Here is a 6,278-nt window from a genome sequence, read left to right on the forward strand (position 1 = left end):
TGCGAGGCCTGCGCTGGCTTGTGTCTCCTCTTCTCTTCAAATTGGGCTGAGCAGCACATTTTGGGGATGATTTGTTGGGGATGTGGACTGGAAGGGACAGGCTGCTGCTGCTTTCCAGGCTGAGGGAACACTCCTGTGTGTCACCTCGAGGTTTTCCATGGGATGGACGATGAGCTGTCATCCCTACAGCCTCCACCCCTTTCCCTGCTATTCCCACACTGCAGCCACCTCGCTGGCCATGCTGGATGCACATTACAATTAAAAATAGTTCCTTGGCAACAAAACCATTCCCTTTTCCCAGAGCGTGGAGTAAACAATGGCTCCTTCCTACCCTGGAATTAATGGCGATTCCTTAAGCAGATGACACTGGGAAAAGGGCTGGGGAAAGCTGCAGCAGGGAGACTGTGACCCTGCAAGGAATGAGGCAGGGAAACCTGCAGGTCCCAGCCTGATCCCTGCTGCTGTGGGTGAAGCCTGGTGGGTCTGGAGCTGTTGCAGATCCATTGGGAGCAGCAAGACCCAGAGCTGCAGGAGGGAGAGGGGTTTGGGCACCCCAGACCAGCTGCAGATTGGAGCTGGGGGTCTCCTCTCTGACTGCTGGGGTCTGTCCAGGAGAAAACAAGGAGGTGGGGAGGAACATCCTGATGAGTGTGCCTGGGGAAGCCCCTGTCCTGGGAGGACAAACAGCCCCTGGAATCCTGGCCAAAAGCCCTGGGGAAATCACAACATCCATTGGTGAAGTGTCCTGCCCCTCAGCAGGTCAGGGATGAGGCATCCACTGGAGGGTGTCCCGAGCTGTCACCCACTAAGGAAGCACTGGCCCGGGGTTGTGGTTGTCCTCCCGTTATCCTCTGTTTTCCTCCCTCTGCTTTGGCCCAAGGCCATCCCAGCCTTTCCCTCCCTGCTCCTGCAGAACCCAGTCCCACGGCGGATGCCATGTCACTTGAAAAGCTACTTAGTGCTCTTTATTATCTGGTCATTATTTTTCCACTGAAGCCTGAGATAAGCAAAGCATAAATCAAACCAGAACAGGAGCCACTTGGAGCAGGTAAAGCATGGAAAAGATTTTAATCAGTGATTCTGGGCAAGAAAAGCAAAAAGAGGGAGAGGAAGGGAGGAAAGGGGGGGGCAGCTGGGGGGGAGAGAAACAAAGAAAGGGAAAGAAACACCACTTGTTGTTTGTGGGATGAAGACAAATGTTTCCAAAGCCACGTTTTCCACATGACGCCCAGTAAAAGCTCTTGGTTTGATTATTAATCACAGGGCAGCCTCCATCCATCACTCCATCCCTCCCGAGCTGTTTGATCTGCCACCCTCCTCCCTCCCCTCCCCTCCCACAGCCCCTGCACCGGCCAGCTGCGACAGGGGAGAGCAAAGCCCAGGAACTTTTTCCAATAAAGAAAATGCCATCAAATAAATAGAGGAGGAAATAAATAAGAGACCATCAGGGAAGCTGCTGCCGTGCCGGTTGGATCCCTCTGCCTCTTGAGACTTCTGGAGAGCTGCTGACACTGGGAGCGTCTTCTGAAATGGATGGACTTTGCCTCTTGCCTCATACATCTGTTTAATGACCTCTCCTCGCAGGCACTTGACATGTGATTTATGGGATATAAATTTTACCTCTTTGCTGGGGTGTTGCAATCCCCGCGTTCCGCAAGGTGAGAGCGCCTCGCCCCGCCGGGATGCCGGCCTGGCTCCCTCAGCTTCCTGCTCCAGGAACTTTCTTCCTCAGGCCCTTCCTTTAAAAACCTAAAATAATAATAATAATAATAAAAAAAACAACCCCCAGAAAAACCAACCCCTAAAACAGATCTTTTAAAAAAAATGTGTTTTTTCCTCTCTGAAAGAAAACTGCTGCTGACACAGCGTTCAAGGCTGGCCGTGCTTTTCAGAAAAAGCAAACAGCAGCATCCCAGCCGATTTCCTGCAAATAATAATAATAAATACGCATATAAATAAATAAATCCTTAATTCTTTTACTGGCATCTGTAGCCTCTAATTCATAAATTCATCAGGACTTTCCCAGGATGTCAGTTTTGGCAAATGAGCCCTGAGTTGCTTCATGCTAATGGAGCGGTGGGCTGCCTGACCTCAGGAAATAGAGAGGCCAAACATGAAAAAACAGAGCCGGGTTCAAGGCTGGGGCTGTGAACCCCAGATTTGAGGGTGAGGTCGGCGAAGGGTCAGGCGAGCATTGTGTGCAGCGCGAGGGAGAAACGCTGGTTTCTATTTAAAGCCTTTCATGCCGCTGCCAGAGCATTGTGTGCGGGAGCAGCCCGGCCATGGAGAAATGCGCCTGGGAGATGCTGACTGCAGGAATGGGGGGAAGATTGGAAACAGCCAGGCTCACGTGCTGCCAGCCAAAGCCTCCCCTGCCTCGGGAAGAAAGGGAGGGCGAGATCTGCCTGGCTCTTTTCAGCGGCTAACGCAGATGGATTTGCTTTGGCGTTTAAGGGTGATGGATGTGCCAGGTACTATTCATTAGGGATGATTTGTTGGGGCCAGCGTAGCTCGCCTGCCCATTAGGACGCATTTACTTCGCAGGTTAGTAATGATGGGTGTGCTTAATAGTTCCTAAGTATGGGAGGGCATTAAAAAGCCCTGGAAGAGAAGGCTATCGATATTTACAGCTTCAATTTGTTGGGGGAGGAAACCAGTGCGTGTGCCTGGAAGCGGTGTCCATCCCAGTCCCTGCTCCTAGAGGTATTACTATGGAGAAGGCTGGAGCAAGGGGGAATAGCTCTGAATCCAGCTGTGCTTTGCCCCCAGCTCATCCCAGTGATGTGGCAGTGGCAGATTTTTTGGCTCTTTCTGAGGGAAACTGAGGCCCAAGCCCAAATTTGAGTGCACAGACCCTGTTGGGTTTGCCTCTCCAGCAGCACCACAGGCCACGATCAGAGGAGCAGGAGGTCACTGGCTGAGGGATGATTATGGCTATTACATCCCAATTCCCTTCCTTTTCCCTCCCCTTGGCTCGGAGTGCTAACAGCCAGCCCTCAGCCATTTAGTTAAGCCCCGATTTTTCATTAAAATAGCACACGTGGCTATCAAGCATCACAAGGTCACGGGGCTGCATTGTCTCAGCTTAATATGATGCCATTAAGGCTGGACCATCACGCCTGGGATACAGCAGGTTCAGCAGCACAAGATCAAGCATTGGGCAAGACTGCAATTTCCTCCTGTCCTCCTGCTATGATCTTATCAAAGGCTGACTGATCTCCATGTACCAAATCGTGCTGGAGAGCATTAAATATCCAGAGAGGCTCCGTTTGCAGCAGCCCGTGGGGAGGCTGGGTCACACCCCGCTCCCTTTGTGCCACACCATCCCTCTCCTGGCTCAAGCAGCCAGGCTGAGAAATCTGTGTGAGTTCTTATTTTATCTTACCATTGCTGGTGGGTTTTATTTTGAAGCCTGACCTCTAATCAAGCCCACATGGGTCTGAGTCTAATTTTGCTGCCCTCATGGCTTGGGACCCTCGGCGCTGTGGCCATTCCTGCTCTCTGCAACCTTCAGCAGCCCTTTTATTTGTCTCTCAAATAACCAGACAAGAATAATTCATTTCTTCCAGCTTTTATCTTCCTGTCTGAGCTACAAGTGCCTGCATGAAGTCCCTTTATTTCACCACGCAGAGTTTCTGGCCCAGCAGGGCCCTGCTCTCCGTACCCAACGAGATGCAGCAAGGCTGGAGAACAATTATGGAACAGAAGCAGAGGAAGGAAAAGCCAAGATTGGGAATTGTCTGGTGGCTTTGTTGAGCCATGCAAAGAGGTGGCACTCACTGACTCCCTGGCACTGGTGCCAGGTGTGTACGTGTGCCCAGGTGGGAGGTTTTGTGCTCAGATGAAAGCGTGTCAATAAAGGCAGGGTTGTGTGAGCAGCAGCCCTGCCAAGGAGGAAACATTTCTCAAGATCCCCACCAGAAGGGTGTGCAGAGCAAACACGAGTGATGTTTCATCTCAGAGGATGCCAAGCCCCGCTGAGAGGGGGGAAAGACCTCAAAAAAAGGGACATGGTGGCTTTTTCCAGCAGACACTGAGCACACATGGTGAGGGTGGACAGAGGGTGGCAGTGGGAAGGGGTTTCCTTGCAAAACAGCCTCACCAACTCCCCAAAAAAGGACAGAAATGCAAAACCCAAGCTCTTCTGCCACCATTTGAGCCAGAAGAGCTTAAAAGCTAATGAGCTAATTGAGCAATGGAGGCCATCTCCCCATAGCTATGTGTCAGCTCCCATTATATCCACTCTGGAAATTTCACAGACCCTCTCTGGAGGTATTGATCATTTATTTTCCAGGCCCTGTGCTGCCCCTTCCCTTGGGCAGGCAGGGATGGAGGCTGACGGTGGCTTCCCCCACAGACAGCCCGTCAGCTGCAATTGTTTTCTAGTGAAAATAGATGTTCAGCATCGATCCCTCTCCCTCCGTGGAGTCCGGGGGCCTTCTCCTTAGTTACTCTAATAAAACACAACTAATTAAATTTGTGCCTTGCTTTTTCAATATTGCATTATCCTAATTACTAATTAAGGGGAACCACGTGTAAGGGGTAGGCATTATTCCCTGCAAAAGATCCCCCTAATGGCCTAAATGACATCTCAGGGAAGGAGGAAATCTTTCAGCAAAGGCCAGGACTGAGGCTTGGGAAAGGATCCCTGGGGGCAACTTAACGAGAGGCTCTTTAACCCTTCAGCTGCTGCCCTGGAATTTGCTGAATCACGGGAAAACACCACTGCAAAGCTGTCCTGCGCGTGGCAGGAGGGGAAAAGGGAAAATTGGGGTGGAATTTAAGGGAATAGGGGGATCTCTGCACAGAAAAGGGAAAATTGGGATGGAATTTAAGGGAATGGGGAGATCTCTGCATGGAAAAGGGAAAGCTGGGGTGGAATTGAAAGGAATGGGGAGATCTCTGCACGGAAAAGGGAAAATTGGGGTGGAATTGAAAGAAATAGGGGATCTGTGCACGGAAAAGGGAAAATTGGGGTGGAATTGAAAGGAATATGGGATCTCTGCATGGAAAAGGGAAAGTTGGGGTGGAATTTAAGGGAATAGGGGGATCTCTGCACAGAAAAGGGAAAATTGGGATGGAATTTAAGGGAATGGGGAGATCTCTGCATGGAAAAGGGAAAGCTGGGGTGGAATTGAAAGGAATGGGGAGATCTCTGCACGGAAAAGGGAAAATTGGGATGGAATTTAAGGGAATGGGGAGATCTCTGCATGGAAAAGGGAAAGCTGGGGTGGAATTGAAAGGAATGGGGAGATCTCTGCACGGAAAAGGGAAAATTGGGGTGGAATTGAAAGGAATGGGGGATCTCTTCAGGGAAAAGGGAAAACTGGGGTGGAATTGAAAGGAATGGGGGGATCTGTGCACGGAAAAGGGAAAATTGGGGTGGAATTGAAAAGAATGGGGGATCTGTGCATGGAAAAGGGAAAATTGGGGTGGAATTGAAAGGAATGGGGGATCTCTTCAGGGAAAAGGGAAAACTGGGGTGGAATTGAAAGGAATGGAGGGATCTCTGCATGGAAAACGAGTCAGGGGAGGGGTGAGGAAGTGGCTTTTCAAGAGGAGTGTGTTGGACACTCTGGCCAGTCTGGGACATACCAGAGCTGGGCCTTGGCAGGCAGGAACGAGGTCTTTCAAGCCTGTGCTCAACACCCTGGGCTGTGCCAGAAGGGCTTTGTTCTGTTCCAAGTGGCAATTAAACACACAGAATCACAGAGGGCATCCTCTGGGGGACTGCTGGCAGCGGGGAAATCTCATTTCTCTGCACTTCAGGAGCTCCCAGGGGCTCCAGGTAATGCAGCACTGGGACTTGTGCTGAGCAAGGGACACCAGATTAAAGCCAGGCTTAAAGCAGACTGCTGGCAGAGCAGACTAAGCTGGTCTCTACACAAGGATCTTTGAATAAATCCCAAACTTCCTTTAACACTCCCCAGGGCCTGAAGCCTGTGCTGGGCTCCCTGACCCCCTCCTGGTTGGAGATCACCAATATTTTAATTTCATTTTCCATGTGAGTCGTGGCTGTTCTGGCTCTGTAAGTCCCCGGTTCATTTCTCACATAGCTCTTTTTAGAAACGTACTTTCCCCCCCTTAAATACGTGGCTTGGAAGTGTGAGCTGAGATTTATGGTGAAAGGAATTGGGGAAGAATAGCAAATAGGCACTTGTGGGAGGAAAAAATAATATTTTGGGCATTGTAGAGAATTTCACAATACTGGGATTTGGGAAAAGCAGCAGAGCCACAGATTTTGGCATTTACTGGAGCTTCCCAGGGCTTCCCTTCAC

At 50.5% G+C, this 6,278-nt stretch overlaps 1 long non-coding RNA gene across 3 annotated transcripts; it reads left to right on the top strand.

Moving 5' to 3' along the window:
- The first annotated feature begins 2,132 nt into the window (after nucleotides 1-2,132).
- On the top strand, nucleotides 2,133-3,992 carry LOC120512430. 3 transcript variants are annotated; one of them, XR_005630004.1, is made up of 2 exons: nucleotides 2,133-2,544; nucleotides 3,570-3,992. It is a non-coding gene; the product is annotated as an uncharacterized LOC120512430 (long non-coding RNA). The 3 variants fall into 3 exon arrangements; XR_005630003.1 differs by lacking the exon at nucleotides 2,133-2,544 and adding an exon at nucleotides 2,600-3,363; XR_005630005.1 differs by lacking the exon at nucleotides 2,133-2,544 and adding an exon at nucleotides 2,611-2,703.
- Nucleotides 3,993-6,278: the final 2,286 nt, after the last annotated feature.

The sequence above is a fragment of the Passer montanus genome, unplaced genomic scaffold, assembly GCF_014805655.1.
Source record: "Passer montanus isolate IOZ18808 unplaced genomic scaffold, ASM1480565v1 scaffold73, whole genome shotgun sequence".
Classification (NCBI taxonomy): domain Eukaryota; kingdom Metazoa; phylum Chordata; class Aves; order Passeriformes; family Passeridae; genus Passer; species Passer montanus.